General features: G+C 40.8%; 1 protein-coding gene across 4 annotated transcripts in view; it reads right to left on the bottom strand.

Annotated features, from left to right (window-relative positions):
• SCML2 (Scm polycomb group protein like 2) overlaps positions 1 to 19,618 on the bottom strand; it is a 108,818-nt gene that overhangs the window by 68,170 nt on the left and 21,030 nt on the right. For 2 of the 4 annotated variants that reach the window (XM_060292583.1, XM_060292586.1), the window contains exon 1: positions 18,574 to 18,688. The exons of 1 other annotated variant lie outside the window; for it this stretch is intronic. The gene's annotated coding sequence lies outside the window, so the exon portion shown is untranslated. Of the gene's footprint in view, positions 1 to 18,551; positions 18,689 to 19,618 lie in introns of those variants that run through there. One more of the 4 variants, XM_060292584.1, reaches the window with a different exon arrangement.

Below are 19,618 nucleotides of genomic sequence, written 5' to 3'. Positions count from 1 at the left end.
TCTCACACCTGTCAGAATGGCTATTATCAAAAGACAACAAATAGGGCTTCCCTGGTGGCGCAGTGGGTGAGAGTCCGCCTGCCGATGCAGGGGACATGGGTTCGTGCCCCGGTCCGGGAAGATCCCACATGCCGCGGAGCGGTTGGGCCCATGAGCCATGGCCGCTGAGCCTGCGTGTCTGGAGCCTGTGTTCCGCAACAGGAGAGGCCACAACAGTGAGAGGCCCACATACCGCAAAAAGAAAAAAAGAAAAAAAAAAAAAAAAAAAAGACAACAAATAACAAGTGTTGGTGAGGGTGTGGAGAAAAGGGAGCCCTCGTGCACTGTTGTTGAGAATGCAAATTGGTGCAGCCACTATGGAAAACAGTATGGAAACTCCTCAAAAAATTAAAAATATAACTACTGTACGATCCAGCAACCCCACTCCTGGGTATTTATCTAAAGAAAACAAAAACACTAATCAAAAATATATATGCACCCCTACGTTCACTGCAGCATGATTTACAACAGCCAAGATATGGAAGCAACCCAAGCGTCCATAAACAGATGAATGGATAAAGAAGATGTGATATATATACACAATGAAGTATTACTCAGCCATAAAAAATAAAATAAAATCTTGCCATTTGCAAACAACATGGATGGACCTAGAGGGTATTATGCTAAGTGAAGTAAGTCAGACAAAGACAAATACTGTATGATTTCTTATACGTGGAATCTAAAAAAACAAAACAAATGAACAAACATAACAAAACAAAAACAGTCATAGATACAGAAAACAAACAGGGGGTTGCCACAGGGTAAGGGGTTGGGAGGAAGAAAGAAAGGTGAGGAAGATTAAGAGGCTCAAACTTTCAGCTACCAAAAATGAGTCAGAGGTATGAAATGTACAGTGTGGGGAACACAGTCAATAATTATGTAATATCTTTGTATGGTAACAGATCATAATTGTAACTAGACTTACCATGGTAATCATTTTGAAATGTACAGAAATATGAAATCACTATGTTGTGTAACAGGAACTAACATAGTGTTGTAGGTCAATTACACTTTAAAAACAAAGAAACAAACTCATAGAAAAAAAGATCAGATTTAATTATCAGATCAGATAAATAAATAATTATCTAACAAAGCAGGATAAAATACAGGTTCTTTGGGAAGTTAGGAGGTACTGTGAACTGAGAATATATAAGAAGCCTTCTCAGAGGAAATGGTAGGTAAACTGGTACTTTAAAGGTGAGCATTTCAATGAACAGAGAAGAATGAGAGAGGAATTTCAGGCTGAAGGTACAAAATGAGTGGACACTAAAGAAGAGCCTGCCTCCTCTACTTGATTATGAAATGCTGGAGTTGCTCAGATTCCTTCTGGGCTCTCATCTCCCTCTATAGTCTCTCAGGAGCCACCCATACACAGATGACTTGCAAAGCATTACCTTTCCTTCCCAGACTTCTCCTCTGAAAGTCAGACTGAAATAATTAAATGGATTGGCTATTTGATACCACTGGGAAGATGCTGTCAATTAAGGACTATAGCCTAGCAGCAAAAGAAAAAGTGAAATATATAGAGAGTGCTGAATCGAAGCAGAAAGTAAAGGGAGACGAGCTGTAATCCAGGTAGGGAACAAAGGCACTTAACCAACTCTAGTCAGAAAGTAAAAAGCTGTGAATTACATTAAAGTTAAGTCCCATTACTACACAAAGGGATTCAGTTCAAAAAAACTCAGGGATGGGTCACACATAGAAGATATACCCAGGTTCCTATGTCCTTCTCTAAAATCTCTAACTCATAACTGAGTTCTGAATCTCAACTGGTATCAATTCCTCCCATTAGTTGAGTAAGTGATTTTGTAAATCCTAGAAGGTGAAAATATATGTTTAGAAATAATTAAAACCAAATCTTTTTTATCTTTTTTTAAATTGAAGTATAGTTGATTTACAATGTTGTGTTAGTTTCTGCTCTACAGCAAAGTGACTCTATACACATATATACATGTATATATACATATATATGTGTATATACTCTATACACATACACACACTTTTCCTGAAGACCTAAATAAAGAAATCCATGTATCATGTTCACAAGTTGGAAGATTACTTGGATAGGGATAAAAATGCACTAATCACAAGAGAAACTGGATTTAACCATGATTAAATTTTCTGTTTATCCAAAGGTACTGTTTAATCAAGATGGAGTAGTATTGGCATCAGAGCAGACATACAGATCAATGGAACAGAACAGAGAGTCCTGAAAGGTGCACCTATATACGGTCAATAGATTTTCAACAAAGCGCCAAGGTAATTCAGTGGACAAAGGATGGTTTTGGTTTTTTGCTTATTTTTTCAACAAATGGTGCTAGAACATATCTACATACAAAAAAAAAAAAACCTACAATGAGGTACCACCTCACACCCATCAGAATGGCCATCACTGGAAACGAAATCATCTCAAGGAAATAACTGTACTCCCATGTTCACTGCAGCATTATCTGCAATAGTGAGGGTATCGAAACACCTAAGTGTCCATCGACAGATAAACAGATAAAGAAAATGTGGTGTGTATATGTCCAATGGAATATTATTTAACCTTATAAAAGAAGGAAACCTTGCCATTTGTGACAATACAAATGAACCTGGAGAGCATTATACTAAATGAAATGAGCCAAAGACAAATACTACATGGTATTATTTACATGTGAAATCTTAAAAAAAAAAAAAAGGAAATACGTGAGGTGATGGATATGTTAATTAATTTGCTTGTGGAAATCCTTTCACACTATATATGAATATCAAATTATTACTTTGTGCACTTTAAATATACTACAATTTTATTAGTCAATTATACCTCAATAAAGCTGGGTGAGGGAAAAAAAGAATGGCCATCATTAAAAAGTCTTCAAATAACAAATGCTGGGGACTTCCTTGGTGGTCTAGTGGTAAAGAATCCGCCTTCCAATGCAAGGAACGTGGGTTCGATCCCTGGTCGGGGAACTAAGATCCCACATGCCGTGGGGCAACTAAGCCCGTGGCCATAACTACTGAGCTCGCCCACCTCAACGAGAGAGTCCGCATGCCACAAACTACAGAGCCCACGCGCCACAACTAGAGAGAGAAAACCTGCACGCCACAACCAGAGAGAAGTCCACGCACTGCAACAAAGTGCCTACATGCCACAACAAAAGATCCCGCGTGCCTCAACGAAGATCCCACATGCCACATCTAAGACCCGATGCGGCCAAAACAATAAAGAAAAAAAAATGCCACACTGGGAGTGTGGGATTAGCAGATGTAAACTACTTATATAGGATGGATAAACAACAGGGTCCTACTGTATAGCACGGGAACTATATTCAATATCCTGTGGTAAACCATAATGGACGGACTTCCCTGGTGGTCCAGTGGTTAAGAATCCGCCTTCCAATGCAGGGGAAGAGGGTTTGATCCCTGGTTGGGGAACTAAGATCCACATGCCGTGGGGCAACTTAAGCCCGCACGCCGCAACTAGAGAAGCCTGAGCACCACAACTAAGACCTGACGCAGCCAAATAAATTTAAATAAACAAACAAAAATGGTCCACATCAAAAAAATCTTTAAAAAAAACCATAATGGAAAAGAATATTAAAAAAAGAATGTCTGTATGTGTATAACTGAGTTACTTTGCTGTACAGCAGAGATTGGCACAGCATTGTAAATCAACTATACTTCAATTTAAAAAAAAGAAAAAAAACACCTCACAACAGACAAAAACTGCTACCTTGAGATAGATCATAAATGTAAATGTAAAGCCTAAAACTATAAAATTTCTAGAGGAAAACATAGAGCTCTTGTGACTTTGAGTTAGGCAATGATTTCTTAGATATGACACAAAAAAGCACAACACATAAAACAAAAAATGATAAATTGGACTTCAAAACTAACAACTGCTCTTCAAATGACACTGTTAAGAAAATAAAAGGATAAGCTACAGGATTGGAGAAAATATCTGCAAAACACATATCTGATAAGAGATCTGTACCCAGAATATACAAACTACTCTGACAACTCAATTTTAAAAGGCAAACAGAGCCCAATAAAAACATAATTGGCAAAAGATTTGGACAATCACTTCGATAAAAAAGATACATAAACGGCCAACTAGCATGTGAAAAGATGTTCAACATCATTAGTATTCTGGGAAGCACAAATTAAAGCCACAATGATATACCACCACATAAATGGCTAAAATTAAAAAGACTAACACTACCAAATGCTGGTGAAGATGAGGAACTGGAACTCTCATTCATTGTTGATGGTAATGTAAAATAAGTACTCCTATTAAAATAGAACCTTCTTAGAGTTAAATGCAAAGCAAATATTCTTAACTTCAAAACCAGTGTTTTGGAATCCAAAGCACTTACTTTAGAGGTAGAACCACAGACCAAAGAATCAAATATTCTACTTATCCCTAGATAAAAACAGAAAGAATTCCAGATCCCTTTAGTTTGAGATTAGCCATATTAGACAAAATCAACTCTTTCAGAGTTTGGAAACGTTTCCTTTTCAATTATCATAGTCATTCAGCACCACTGAGCAGACATATACTCTTATGAAGTCCGAAGTCATGTCAAAAAAAAGCCTTCAACATAAAAAAAGAACCCAAACTCTTTAGGAAATGAGTCAGTGATTCAATAAGCCTTCCCTTTCAGTCATTATGGTGTTACAGTGCAGTGAGTTTTTAGGAAGACATCATCAAAAGTGAGCTTGTGTCCACTGTGGTAATTTAAGAGTTCTTGCAGGGTCACGATAAAGTCAAAATCATTTGCCCTAAACACTCTTCTTCACTATAAACAGCCTTTACTGTCTTCCCTCTCGAGCCATGTAGCTTCCATGTTCCACCGCACCAATCATTCCAATGTAAAATGAAATAGTTTTCCCTTTAAGAGAATATGATCCTGCCCTGTTTTATTTCCTTTATATATATTCCACACCACCTAGAACAGCACTACGCACAGGTAGATTCAAACTGAACACCTGAGTGAATATTCACCAACCTTTAATAAAACTGTTTCTTTTCAAATATTTTGAAATTCATAAACTTCACTGGAGACTTATTTTATTTCCTACTCTCTCCAATATTCCTACTATCCAAGTTCTATATTTGGCATATGCAAATGTGTAAATTCTCATTCAATTTATGTACCAAATGTACAACCAAAGTGAATGCTTAAACTTACTTTTGAGCAAATAGAGTTCTGTCTTAAAAAGTATCACTACTTAAACTATCTTAAACTTCAAAGTGTCATGCACTTTGAAGTTACAGACAAAACAGTACAGCAAAGTATTACAGCATCCTCCTTGTTAGAAAAATGCCCAATCAAACTCTCTGATGGGAAAATGGGTAATTCCATTCCAAAGGAACAAAGTAAATATACCAACTGTCTCTCTACTGGGCTCTCAAAACTACAAAAGCTAATCCATTTAAACCTGCAAAGAGAATAATCTTTTTTGTTTTACTTGAACACATGACTTTTAGTTACAGACATTTATTTACAGACATGTGGGCATAATCCCATGTGTCAAGGGTTTATGCCCATAAGAATCAACAAGACAAGGCCTCTGCCCTCTGGGAGCTCCCCGGCAGGGCTCCCAGGCTGTGGAGCAGATATGGAAGCAAGTCTTATATAATACGAGTTGTTTACCTGCTCACCTCTCCTCACAGACTGTAAAGTGATTGAGAATTACTCTTCCTTGTAGCTCTCCCACAGCTAGCACAAAGCCTTGCACTTAAAAAAAAGTACTCAAAGGTTCTGTTAGTAACTAAAATCTCACTCTAAATGTAAATACGGGTCTCTATAGGATTATATGAGTAAAAGATTATTTAAGCATGGAGAGAAACATAGGACATATACTAGGCTGTTAATAAGGCTTACCTGGGAGGGTAAAGATGATGGGGTGTGTGGGGGAGAGGGCATTATAAATATATTTTGTGTGATATAATTCTATTTGTATAAAATTTTGCACAAGCTTGCATAAAGTAATGCAAAAATATTTTGGTGATCCTCCTTTTCTGCATCACAGGGTGGTGAGATTTCAGGTGACCTTTATTTTCTTCCTTATATTTTTATGTATGATTTGAATTCTTTACAATGGTATATATTAAATAATCAGAGAAAGTTATTTTCATTTGTGGGGGGAATGTACCCTGACAGTTTTTTTAAAATAATCCCTAAATGTTGTTATATTATTAAGAAGCTCTGTATATGCAATCCTGGCTTATCACATAAGTTTTAACAAATTATATGGTTACTGTGATGGTTACTGGCAGCCATAACAATTACACAGAAATATTATTTCTAGTGCTTAAAGCCATTACAAATTACTTCATCTCCCTGAGTCTTGGGTTTTCCCATGTGTAAATTAAGGCTAATACCATCTACACTTCATAGTGTGGTCATGAAATTAAATGTAGTCATGAAATTAAACGAGATAGTATAGGTACAGCATCTAGCATAGTATCCTGAACAACTGGAAGCTCAAAGACTGTTTTCTATCCCATCCCAACACCCCAAGGTGAGTGAGTTTTAGCATTAACACCCCAAGGTGAGTGAGTTTTAGCATTAACACAACATTAATTACATTGTAAAGTGGAACTACATTCCTACTTTGATTCCTGAGCATCACTTATTCTCTTCCAAAGTATAAACTAAAAAGGTTGTTTAAAGAAACAAATGCTAACTTTAAGGCACTCTTAAATTAAGCAGTAATATACATATATATATATAATGCCCAGACATATAATTACTAAAGAAAGCAGCCACCATCTCCCAACCAGCATTATCAGAAAGCCTATATATTCTAGCTAAAGCCAAAAAAAACTTGATGTCACCCCATGTTGGATGACTCTGAGGTATAATTATTCATGAATATATTATTTCCTTTAGGGTTGGTGAGTATTGGAAATAGCTTTAGGTTCTCTGTGAACTAAAATGGCCTTTGTGGGCTTCCCTGGTGGTACAGCGGTTGAGAATCCGCTTGCTAATGCAGGGGACACGGGTTCGAGCCCTGGTCCGGGGAGATCCCACATGCCACAGAGCAACTACGCTCACAAGCCACAACTACTGAAGCCCACGTGCCTAGAGCCCGCAATCCACAACAAGAGAAGCCACCTCAATGAGAAGCCCGCACACCGCAACGAAGAGTAGCCCCTGCTCGCCGCAACTAGAGAAAGCCCGCGCGCAGCAACGAAGACCCAATGCACCCAAAACAAAAAAAAAAAAGCACATACAAATTGAATGGGAAAGATAGACGTTTTCCTAGGACTGAATACTAGGAGAAATTTGTACAGATTCTGATGTAAAGGAATACTGGCTAATTTAATAGGAAGTATCTTTGACTATAATTTGAGAAAAAATAAAATTTGCATTGTCCCTGTTATAATGCCCCAGCATTACAATGTAATTCACCTATGTCCTTCAGTCGCAGTAGAAGGACAGAGATTATAGGAGTTAAGGGACTACACCATGATCTGTTGGTAAACCCTGGATAGCATCAATTCAGAATGCTTCAAATAAAGATATACTGTGGAGTTAAGACTTACATACCACATACACAGACAGCACAGCTATTACCTTTCTGGAAAATATTAGGAGCCTGACCTTTTAGAAATAAAGACGTACCTCATTTCCACAATGGTGGTCTGCAGAAGAAACTACAGAAAAGCTTAGCTTTGCTCTCAATATACTTTGAACTGCCTCAGCACTTCAAGAAAAACTCAAATAAGACCCCCAAAGTAGTTCTCCATGTTACATGGGAGAGAAAAATTAAAAGCTTTGTTTTATTTTTGCCAGCACTAAGATTGTTTCACTAAATGTATATAAGGAGCAACTTCACTGCATTAAAAAAAAAAAAAAATCCAGGGACTTCCCTGGTGGTCCAGCAGTTAAAACTCCACGCTCCCAACGCAGGCAGCCCGGGTTAGATCAGGAAAACTAGATCCCGGCACACAGCAACGAAGATCCCACATGCCGGAACGAAGACCTGACGCAGCCAAATAAATAAATAAATATTTTATAATAATAATAATAATAAAGATTACCTGGTACTGTGTGTTTGAATCACATAACAGCTCTTGGCACATCCACTGTACTCAAAAATATTTTAAAAAATAAATCCAAAAATTCAAGTATAAGCCCAAAAATGTAGTAGGTTATAGTGTCTGACATTGACATTTATTTCCTTTACCACAAGACCACAGTTACACTAAACCTAGTAGTTGTATCCAGCAGGCTTTGAACAAGGATAGATAGACTGGGGTCTTTTACAAAACCATTTGTTTTGCAGATTGTATCTTATAACAGAAGTAAGGGCTGATAATAGATCAACAAACGCTTTGAAAGTCTTGCATTGTTTTAAAACATTTTCTCAGTATGATTAAACAATGTAAAACACTGATTAAAGTGAAATTATTAAACCTAAAACTCCTATTGCTCTTATCTGATTCTGGAGAAAATTCTACAATTTTTTTTGAGAAAGACAGTTTTAAAGGACTATTTGGCAAGTTAATGGGTCCATAATTCTAAGATTACAGGGCTCTTCCATTATTTGTTTGCTTTTTTTTTCTTTTTGCCTTTCCATTGCGTTTTGTTTTGAAGATGAAGTAATACACCTTGAGTCTCTAATTAGAGACCACTACCTGAAGAGTCAATAAGGGGCAACATTTTGACAAGGACAGGAACTAGCAAGAAATTTCCCAGGGCCCTTTTCGACTTCAGGCCATTAGTCAGATGTTATAAAATGGATGGAATTACAGAATCTCAACCTGAGAGAATATAAAAATAAACAAAATACAGATGCTAAACTGAAAAAAATAAATTTGTTCCCTCAGCAACAGCAAGGTTTGCTGCCATATGTGCCAGACAGTAGTTCCATAGGTGAGAATAAAGTCCAAATTTAAGCATTCATTATTCACTTGTTCACTCAACCTCCCATTTGACAGACATTAAAATCCACATTTTTTGAAAGAGTAAAGTGACCTTAAATTGAGACAACACTGAATTTTTTATCGGTGTAGAAAAATTCTCAACTATATTATACATTTACCAGACTACCGTTTCCTGATAACCAGGGTTTTGGGTAATAAATATAATGATAACACCCATAACACAAAGAGTTGCTGGGCTACCTCACTTCCTGCAATCTGGCCTCCACCTCCTCACTTCTATAACTGCTTTCCAAGGCCCCAATTACCCCCCAGACAACAAACCCAATTACAGTGTTTCAGTCCTACTTCCCCTTGACATTTCAGGAACCCTCTGTGATAGATCCGTCAACCCTCATCTTAGACACCGCTCCTCTCTGAGCCTCATATGTAGGTAGGACCTGGTGGTCCTACCTCTATTATCTCTTTGTGTCTACTTCCTCCTTCTGTCCCAGCCATTGATCTTCTGTAGTCACTCAGTCTCTTCCTCTATATTCTACAAATTTTTAGAATCTCGTTCTATTCCACGGTTCATGCAACATCCCTATGTGCATAACTCCTATATCAGCACCTCTAGTCCCAATCTCTCTCCAAAATTTCTACTCTAGCCAAATGAACATCAGTCTGAATGCCTCACAACTCCTCACATACTACATATTTTTAAAAATCAAACTCGGGAATTACGTGGTGGTCCAGTGGTTAGGACTCCACGCTTCCACTGCAGGGGGCCTGGATTCAATCCCTGGTTGGGGAACTAAGATCCCACAAGCCGAGTAGCACGGCCAGAAAACAGAAAAACAAAAAAACAAAACTCTTTTGTCCTCCAAAATGAGCTCCTCTTCCTCTGCTTCCTATTCTAGACATCACAAACTCCCAATTTTTCTGAATTAGAAGTCATCTTTGAGTCCCCTCCTCCTTTGCCCAATATCTTATCAGTTACCAAGTTCTGTTGATTCTAGAAGCTCGGAAAGCTGGTAGTGAAAGAAAAATGATTCAAACCTAAGTTTGTCAGACACCAAAAGACAGGGATACAATACACTGTTCAAGCTTTGAAAGGGAGAAGTAAGGAGACATACACACCATGTACCCTGCACAGAATGGATCCTTGAAGGCAGGAGAAAATAAAGATTATGGTCCCTGGGGTCTACTGATGGTGGTGCTGGCAGTGGTAATAATAAATACTAAGAGCTGTCACTTACTGACCTCTTGCTAAATGTCTGGTACCCAACTAGGGCCTTTATAGTCATTTTTCTTATCTAAAGCCTATTACAAGCCTGTAGGGTTAATACTGTTATTAATGGCCATTTGAAAGTTAAAGATGTTGAAGCTCAAAGACCTGTACAATTATTACCCAGCTGGATTTAAACCTAGGTCCATGAATGCTAAGCCATTATGCTAAAATTGCTTCTGTTGTGTTTCTGTGCATGCCTTATCTCCCCTACTAGATAAGCTTTTGGGGGCAGTATTATGTCTGGTTCACCTCTGTATTCTGCAGTGTCTATCCACCATGTCTATCACATAGTACGGCCCCCAAAATGTTTGCAAAATGAGTAAATCTGTTGTGCTACAGTATATTTATACCTAAACCATATAGTCCCAGAACATTGTGGTTTTTTAAAATAATTTTGGTGAGGTTTTCTTTTGGCTGTCATTGTTCTCCATTCTTTTCTGCAATGTCTACTCTGCTGTCTTAGTTTACCCACAAATCTAGATCGGTGGGCCAAGGAGAAAGTTCTGTGAGATATGAGATAGTCCCCCAGTCCCCACATCTCCCTCCTTCCCAACATCTAATACACCTTCATTTTTCTTACTCTGAATTTGATTTCTAGGATGTTTGAAGTCTCAAAAAGACAGGCCCCAGTACAAATGTGTTATTATTACAGGCATTCTTCCAGGGAGAAGAGCTAGATATACTATGCTGTACCAGAATTCAGTTTATAAATTGCAACTACATAGCAGTTTGAACTAAAATATGCGCTTTAAACCAATATTCACAAAAAAAGGAAAAGACACAGTCCCTACACACAAAATAATTTAACTGCAAAAATATTTCATTATATCCCCTTGAGCATAATCAACAGTATAAGAAGTTTCAAGGCTAAAAGAGGTTTACATATATGTCTGCTGGTAGTTTTAAAGAAAAGGTTGAAAGAAGTGACTGACGTTATACACACACATAATTCACCACAAACTATTGATGAAATAGCACAGGTAGAACATTTTTTTTTTAGTCTATCTTGTTATAAAGACACTGTTTTCAAATTTGAAAAACAAACAAAAAAGTTCTTTATTGCTCAGTCAATATGCAAGAAAATGATAGAGAAGTCTAAATTAACTGCATAAAATAACACCTTTAAGTTTTTCATTTTGACTTGAAAATAGTTTATTACTTTCATTTCAAGAAGTACTTCACATTTATACCTAAATGCAAAAGCACTTGACTTAATTGAAATATATTATAGCTATATGTTTTCCTTTGACAAAGAGAAGCTGGCTCTTCTAACTAAAAATTTGATCCTGGTAAGATGATTATCTTAACAGGTTTACAGAAGTGTATACAGTTGGCTCTCAGTATCCATGGATGTAGAACCCACAGATACAGAGGGCCGATTGTGCTAACCCATTTTATATAAGGGACTTGAGCACCCATAGGTTTTGGTATCCGAGGGGGTCCTGGAACCAATACCCCACAGATACAGAGGGACACCTGTAGGATATCCATTGCACAGCTATACATAACTTGTTGAATTGGACATGATTCATCATTTTAAGATTTCACAAGCATCTACTCTATTTACTTAGTATTCAAATTTCCCCATTTTCTGATATATTTATAAATATAATCAGAAAAAATCTAAATTCTAATGTTGTAATTACTTTTAAAAATAAGATCCCATCTCTGAACTGTGAGTAGTCAATATTAAGAATGAACATTTTTAGGGACTTCCCTGGTGGTCCAGTGGTTAAGACTCTGCGCTCCTAATGCAGGAGACCGAGGTTCAATCCCTGGTCAGGGAACTAGATCCTACATGCTGCAACTAAAAGATCCCGCACACCGCAACTAAGACCCAGTGCAGCCAAATAAATAAATATAAATATTTTTTTAAAAGAATGAACATTTTTAGTAGTGAGGATGTATCAAATCAAGCCTTCTGGAGGAGCAACTATACTTATGCTTTAGTAAAGTCTACCCCCAACGACTTAGAAATTAATCTTTTTCTGTGTTAAAGCAAACCCAAGAAGAAAACAACTATTTTAAAAAAATTTTAATTTATCTAACAAATTATAGTCTCCAGGGCTTCCCTGGTGGCTCAGTGGTTAAGAATCCACCTGCCAATGCAGGGGACACGGGTTCGAGCCCTGGCCCAGAAAGATCCCACATGCCGCGGAGCAACTAAGCCCATGCACCACAACTACTGAGCCTGCACTCTAGAGCCCGCATGCCACAACTACTGAGCCCGCGTGCCACAACTACTGAAGCCCACGCGCCTATAGCCCGTGCTCTGCAACGAGAAGCCACTGCAATAAGAAGCCCGCGCACCTCAACGAAGAGTAGCCCCCGCTCGCCGCAACCAGAGAAACCCTGCGCACAGCAATGAAGACCCAAAGCAGCCAAATAAATAAATTATAGTCTCCAAGTTAAATAATTAATCCCTTACAATTTTAAAACAATATATGTGAATGCTATGCATTTAGTTAAGAAGTGAGTCATTCAGAAAACAGATAAATGAAAAAAGTCAAGGGTTGCCAAAATCCCAGTTTATAGTTGTAAATTCCTAAGGCTTTAAAGCAAGGCCACAGGCTAATTGCCCAAAGACCTGTTGCCCACCGACATTTGCAGAGGACTGAAGTTAATAGCAGGGCATGTCAATTTACCACAGGCAGCTCTCGGGTGCGACATTTTGACAAAAGAACTGGGTCAGGTTACAGCCTGTTCCTATTATCACAGCAGTCTAGATTTATAGTTTCTAACACTGGCCCTACAAGAAATAATGGAAATGATGACAACAACAATCCCTGCTAGACAACAGATTACAGAAAAGCATGCAATAAACCACAATCTGAAGTGACCAGAAAACTAAACATCCCTGACAATGCTTAAAACATGAGGCAGGTGTCAGTAAATTACCCATTTAAACATTTCTACAACCTCTCAAAACCTCAGCACAAAAAAATCTCAAATCAGAGTTTCTAATCTAAAGCCAAGCAATATACAAAGGTATTTAAATTATTGAGTACTATAGTTTAATTCTTTTAGTAACCATCAAAGACAATGTAGTTCATCTGAACAGATTTATGAAACTCTACCAAATTAATAAAAAATAAAGAGAATAATGAACATTACTTTTCAAATAACTTTAAAGTATACTGGAAAATACTCCAAATTATACTTAACATCTTTCAAAAGAAAAAAAAAAGGCAGTTTCACAGCAAAGGGCACAAGTTTACAACTGTATTCAGAGAGGCAAGAGAACTGCAGAAAATAAGCATGTGATTCACTCACTGCTTAATTTAAAACTAAAAGAAGTTTGTCAATACATTTGCTTAAAAGACTATGTCAAGGTTACAAGGTACATACCAAGCAAACGGAGCTGTTTGTCTGGAATTCAACACCAGTTAATCCTTATGAGAAACAGAGGTCGAGAAAAATCAAATATGTATTCTAAACCCAAAAAGCGAAGAGAGTTCCACCACCTTTCCCCTGAGAAAAGAAAGCATCCTCAAAATATGCCCTAAAATTGCAATATATCTGTCCCGCCAGAAGTTTACAATGGCATGTTACCACAAAAGGTGGGTACTCTCTTTCCGCTCTTACAACAATTTGCTCCTATAAACTTAGGAAGGGGCAGAGCCACAGCCATAAACACAGGTCACAAGTAGTAGGTAGTCAAATGCTCTCTACCTTCAAATGTTTCCCAGCTCATTACTCATACAAAGCTTATCTTTTTTTTTTAACTCCTTGGTTAAATAATGAATTCACCTAGTCTATGTCAGACAAGTATGAAATTCAGTTGAACAGCACCATCATATAAACTGCTTATAGGAGCCTCAAATCTTTCACTGTTAACATAGTAAGATATTCTCATTTCTTAAGCTAAAACCTTTCCATCACATGCCTAAAAAATAAAAGTAAGAGAAAGGTTTAGGAATATATGTTTAGTAGAAATCATTTAGCATAAAAATCACAAGTATTATTATTTCTAAGGTAGCCAAGGTTTACTTATTAGACAACGTAAAGACAAAATAAGCAAAAACGCCTTACTCATGAAAACCAAACAACATATGCATATTTCAAATCTTAGATGGTTTCTGAAATTTTCTAAAGTTATCATGCTTTAAGAATGGTCACCTCGGGCTTCTCTGGTGGCGCAGTGGTTGAGAGTCCGCCTGCCGATGCAGGGGACACCAGTTCGTGCCCCGGTCCAGGAAGATCCCACATGCCGCGGAGCGGCTAGGCCCGTGAGCCATGGCCGCTGAGCCTGCGCGTCCGGAGCCTGTGCTCCGCAACGGGAGAGGCCACAGCAGTGAGAGGCCCGCGTACCGCAAAAAAAAAAAAAAAAAAAAGGTCACCTCTGCTATTTTTTAAAAAATGAGACGTTATCGCTACAGTAAAGTCATTTCTACTCTTAGAGTAACCAAAGCTCAAATTAGTTAGAGCCTGGAAAACTTATCACTAAATTATACCAACCTATTTTAATCTAAGAGCAGTGGTTTCTCTTATTTATTTCCCCAAGACGAAAGGATTATAAAGATTAAGACTCCAAGACGGGACTTACCTGGTGGCGCAGTGGTTAAGAATCTGCCTGCCAATGCAGGGGACACGGGTTCGAGCCCTGGTCCGGGAAGATCCCACATGCCGCGGAGCAACCAAGCCCATGAGCCACAACTACTGAGCCCACGCACCACAACTACTGGAGTCCGCGCGCCCTACAGCCCATGCTCCACAACAAGAGAAGCCACCGCAATGAGAAGCCCTCGGCAACTAGAGAAAGCCCGCGCGCAGCAACTAAGACCCAACACAGCCAAAAACAAAAAAAGACTCCAAGCCAAGGAAGGGTAAACTTTTCCTTTCAAAATGACCAACATTTGCCATTTTCAAAATTTCCACATCTTTGGTTCCTGAAATCATCAATCACTTCAAATTCTAAGATATTATATAGTAATTTTCAGACACTAATAATGTTCCTTAAATTCTTAGGGGCACTTGATTTGCTCACTCCAAAGTACAAAATATCTGGCAATGGCAGACCAATATTCATACCATAGCCTCATGGCTCTAACGTTGATGGTTAGCAGAGTTCACTTTGTTCATATCTTATACATCCTAAAAACCAGGAATATTACTAGGAGGAGACAATGAGACTCCCAGGGAGGTGACCTAATAGAGAACATGACCTCAGATTTCCATTCACAACTGGAATGAAAATTGCCCTGGCCTAAAGGGAAAAAAAGCAGCAGAGTAACCTGGCAAAAAAAAAAAAAAAAAACTAGAGGTGACTAATAACTCAAATAGCAGAGGATCCTTTGCATCCTCCAGTGTTCCAGTTACCAAAGTTCCAACAGTCATTTCTATTAACCCAAACAAAGGGGCAGTAAAATATTCAAGTGAAGTTTTCCTCCTCCCTCCCTTTCTCCCCACCCTGCAAGAGCTCAAACTAAAATTGGGATTTGGACCTTCCTTAAGTGGAAAAAGGGGCTACATCATTTTCATTCAAAAAATTTGGCATTTACTCAGTCTTCTCAAGGCACTTTACTATCATCAATTATTTCTCAGTGAGAGAGTGCAGGATTACCCTGACCATTTCACTGATGCGGAAACAGACACCAACAGCAAAGGGAACAGGGGCAGGAAGAGGGGCGATAGGAAGCATCTGGGAGGAACAGGCAGGCAGCTAAAAAGGAACAAACCCAAAAGAAAATGAGAGTCACATCTGGCTTAAAGCTGACCATCATAACCCTTGTTATTTTTTAGCTCAGAGAGATTTCTGAAACGTTCTGAAAACAGAAAGTGCTCTAAATTATCAGTTCATATCTTGTTACAGCCTAAACTTCTTGGTCATAGAAGTAAAGTTACTTAGCATTAAAAACTCACTATCCAGAGCCCATACTGATTTCAGTTTATACCAGTAATTCATTTTCTCTCTCAAGCCTAACCAGTATGTTACCTGTTTGACCCAGAAAACAATCTCTCATAAAAATATATCTTTATATCAACATAATCATAACAAAAAGGCACAAAGTTAATATCACATAAGTCAGAAATAATTCAGTTCCACTCAAATTTTGTTTAGAGAATTATGACCAAAACATTGACTCCCTGAATTTGCCATTGAAATAAGAGGACTACTTGTTCTACATTCGTATTGATTTTCTTAACTATAACCTTGAAATTTTCAGGAATAAACTACTAATGGGAAACCTTAAACACCCCAGAAACCAGCACACATAGCAGTAGGTTGAACTGAACCCCATACTACAGGCAGCACAGATAGCTAATAAAAATGTGTTGACTGAAGCATAAATCAAAAAGACTGACCAACTGCCTCATGAGAAACACCACCTCTTGAAGAGTGACTCCAGGGGCTTCCCTGGTGGTGCAGTGGTTAAGAATCCGCCTGCCAATGCAGAGGACACGGGTTCGAGCCCTGGCCCAGAAAGATCCCACATGCCCTGGAGCAACTAAGCCCGTGTGCCTCAACTACTGAGCCTGCGCTCTAGAGCCCGTGCTCCGCAACGAGAAGCCACCGCAATGAGAAGCCCGCGCACCTCAACGAAGAGTAGCCCCCGCTCGCTGCAAATAGAGAAAGCCTGTGCGCAGCAACGAAGACCCAACACGGCCAAAAATATATAAATAAAATAAATTAAAAATAAAAAATTCTATCCGACTGTTTTGAAGAATATGGATAAAGACATAGCCAAACAAATACAAGGCATCAGGTGAGAACTCAAACTTTTCTCAAAATCCCAATTGGACTCAATTCCAAAAGCTATTTTCACATTCCTGCCATTAAATATACAAAACCACAAACATAGTGAAAGAACGTTCATCCTTGGAAATACATTATTTAACGCGTAATTTAAAAAAAGAATGGCAAGAAAGGCAGAACTGTCATTACTGAAGAACATTGCCAAGCAGTGTTACTGAGAAAAATTAAATATGAGTCTATGAACTATCGTTATAATACAACTGCTTGTCATAGGAAGTTGTACTCCATAAATGTTATACATCTTATAATACTCTTTCCCCAAACTAGAAATATGAATAGCTCTGGGAGCATTAAAAATGCAGCAGCATCTGCAGTTGTTTTCGGGAAAAAAACCATCTCCAATAATTTCGCAAATCACATGATCAGAAGGAAGTATTCACTTTCCCTGCCTCAGTTTTCCCCTCCAAACCGACCCATTCACTTTTAGAGATGTCTGTCCTAAAGTCACCTTATAGGTACGTCATAAATGTTAATCTTCTAATTCTTCAAAGAAGAGGCTAACACCAAATTGTAAATCACACTTTATAATGAACGACAAACGTATTAAAACCTCTTTTAAAAAAAATCAAGACCTTAAACGGGAACCTGTAACTAAATACCTGTGCTGCCCTAACATTTGGGGGGGGGGGCGAGGGGAAGGCGGCGCGAATTTTCAGCTCAGCCCTCAAAGCAACGTATAACCTCAAGACGCAAAATCTATTAAATTCGTCTACTCGCTCTTCCCCTGGCGATTCACACTAGGGTGTAGCACAACCAATATCCAGGTGGAAAAAGCGAGAACGGTATCTCAAAGTGAAGGCAACAGTGGTCCTTTGACCCACTCATGCCGCAAGTGCACGGCGGCCGCCTCTCCGCTCCTGGGGAGAGCTGGAGCCCGGCTCTCCGGCCCCCACTGCCACCCGCACCCCACCCCCAGGGCGGGCCACGCCTTCCCGCCCCGCTTCTCCCCCGAGGGCGAGCCACCGGCGCTGCCCCCCACCCAACCGCCCGGAGCCCCGGGCCGCGAGTCCAACGGACACCTGGCACCGGGACCCGAGCCCGCGCTCGGCCACAGGCGCATCCTTCCGCACTGACGTTTTACCTCCAAACTCCAAAAGTTATCTCACAAGTCCCCGGAAGGCTCCCGGGCGCGTTTCAGCCCAGACCACGCAAAGTCATCCCTACTCCTCAGCCCCGCCGCCCACCCGCGCTGTCCCGAGACCCCAGCCCGGCCCCATCCACGGCCGGAGGATGCTCTGGAGAGTGCTGTCCCAGATTCGGGTAAGGGGACGACTGGGGAAGAGAGGCCCGGCACCCGAACGCCGCGGGCGGGATGGGCCGGTGTCCGGCGACCGGGCCCCGGGTGAGTGAGGGGCGTCGCGGAAATCGCTACATGGGGCAGGGGAGCCCCGGCCTTGGGGATGAGGCCGCCGAGGGGCAGGGGAGCTCTGACCTCGAGGGTGAGGCCACCGAGAGTGGGTGACCGGAGTGCGGGGCCGAGCTCGGGCCGGACCCCGCGGGGCGGTGAGGGGGCGTTCCGCGCGGGAGACGCGCCGCCGAGGACTCCCACCCGCCCGCAGACAACGGCCGGAGCCCAGACGCCACAGCTGCGCCTCTCCGGTACTCACGGGGCCTGGAGTCGCCACGCACCTCGAGTCTCGTCGGCGAAAAGAGGGAAATTCTGTCACACTGGTCCAGCGAGCCGGTACAGGTCTTCACGCCGCCGCCGCCGCCATGTTTGAGAAGCCGCGCGCGGAGCCGCGCATGCCCCGCAACCGCCACCGCTGCCCCGCCCCCCGCCCCGCTGCCCGCGTGCCCTGGGGTTGCCGCAAGCTTGCCCTCTGACCTCGGCCGCGTGCGGGGCTCGAGCCCGGGGCTCAGCCGGAAGCCCGCGCGGGCGGTGGCGAGCGATGAGACTCTGCGGCTCGGGGAAAGCCCTAGGCAGTTCTCCCTCATCCTCCCCCCGCCCCAATCTGCCCTCCCGCCAAAAAAAAAAAAAAAAAAAAAAAAAAAAGCCAGTCGCAGCCCATGCACCCAAGACCGTGGTGGGCCCCCAATTGGGAACCCAGGGTCCGCGTCAAGTTTCATCCAAGGGGAACTCGCTTCCCTTGGCCATCGACTTCGACTCTCGGCCACCGCCCACCCTCGCCACGCACCGAAAAGGCAGGCGCTTCCCTAAGAACTCAAGCAAGTTCGATGAGCACGGAAAAAGCAGCTAGTTAGAGCAGCTTGAGAAAAGCCATTCCTTCGCGGGTTGCAGCATAGTTCTTGAAACAGCTTTTCTCTTTTTCCCGTGGGTTTTTGCCACGCATTCCCCTCCAGCTCCACATTCCGGATTTAGTTGTTCCTCTAAACCCTGGTTTGAGATAACGGGAACTAGATTAACCTGGAGAGTAAAATAATTTACTCACAGGTTTCAGGGTGCTCGGGAGCGTGCTCGGGAGCGTCTTCGAGAGTGCATTTTGGGGTCTCCTCTGCCCTATCCCCCTCGCCCCGGACCGCTTGCGCAGGTGGAGGTCGCACCAGGGGGGAGGGGGAGGGCGTAAAAATAGCTCCAAAAGAAATCTCTCCGCACAAAATGTGGCAAACAGAAATCCAGAGAAAAACATCCCATTCTTCATTGTTAGGTTGGGTATAGGCAGATTTAAAACTTTTGTTTGAAAAATAATACAACATGCTGTGTTAGCCAAAAGTA

The sequence above is a fragment of the Globicephala melas genome, chromosome X (genome assembly GCF_963455315.2).
Source record: "Globicephala melas chromosome X, mGloMel1.2, whole genome shotgun sequence".
In the NCBI taxonomy this organism is placed as follows: Eukaryota; Metazoa; Chordata; class Mammalia; order Artiodactyla; family Delphinidae; genus Globicephala; species Globicephala melas.
This window is presented reverse-complemented; position numbering and strand designations above follow the sequence as displayed.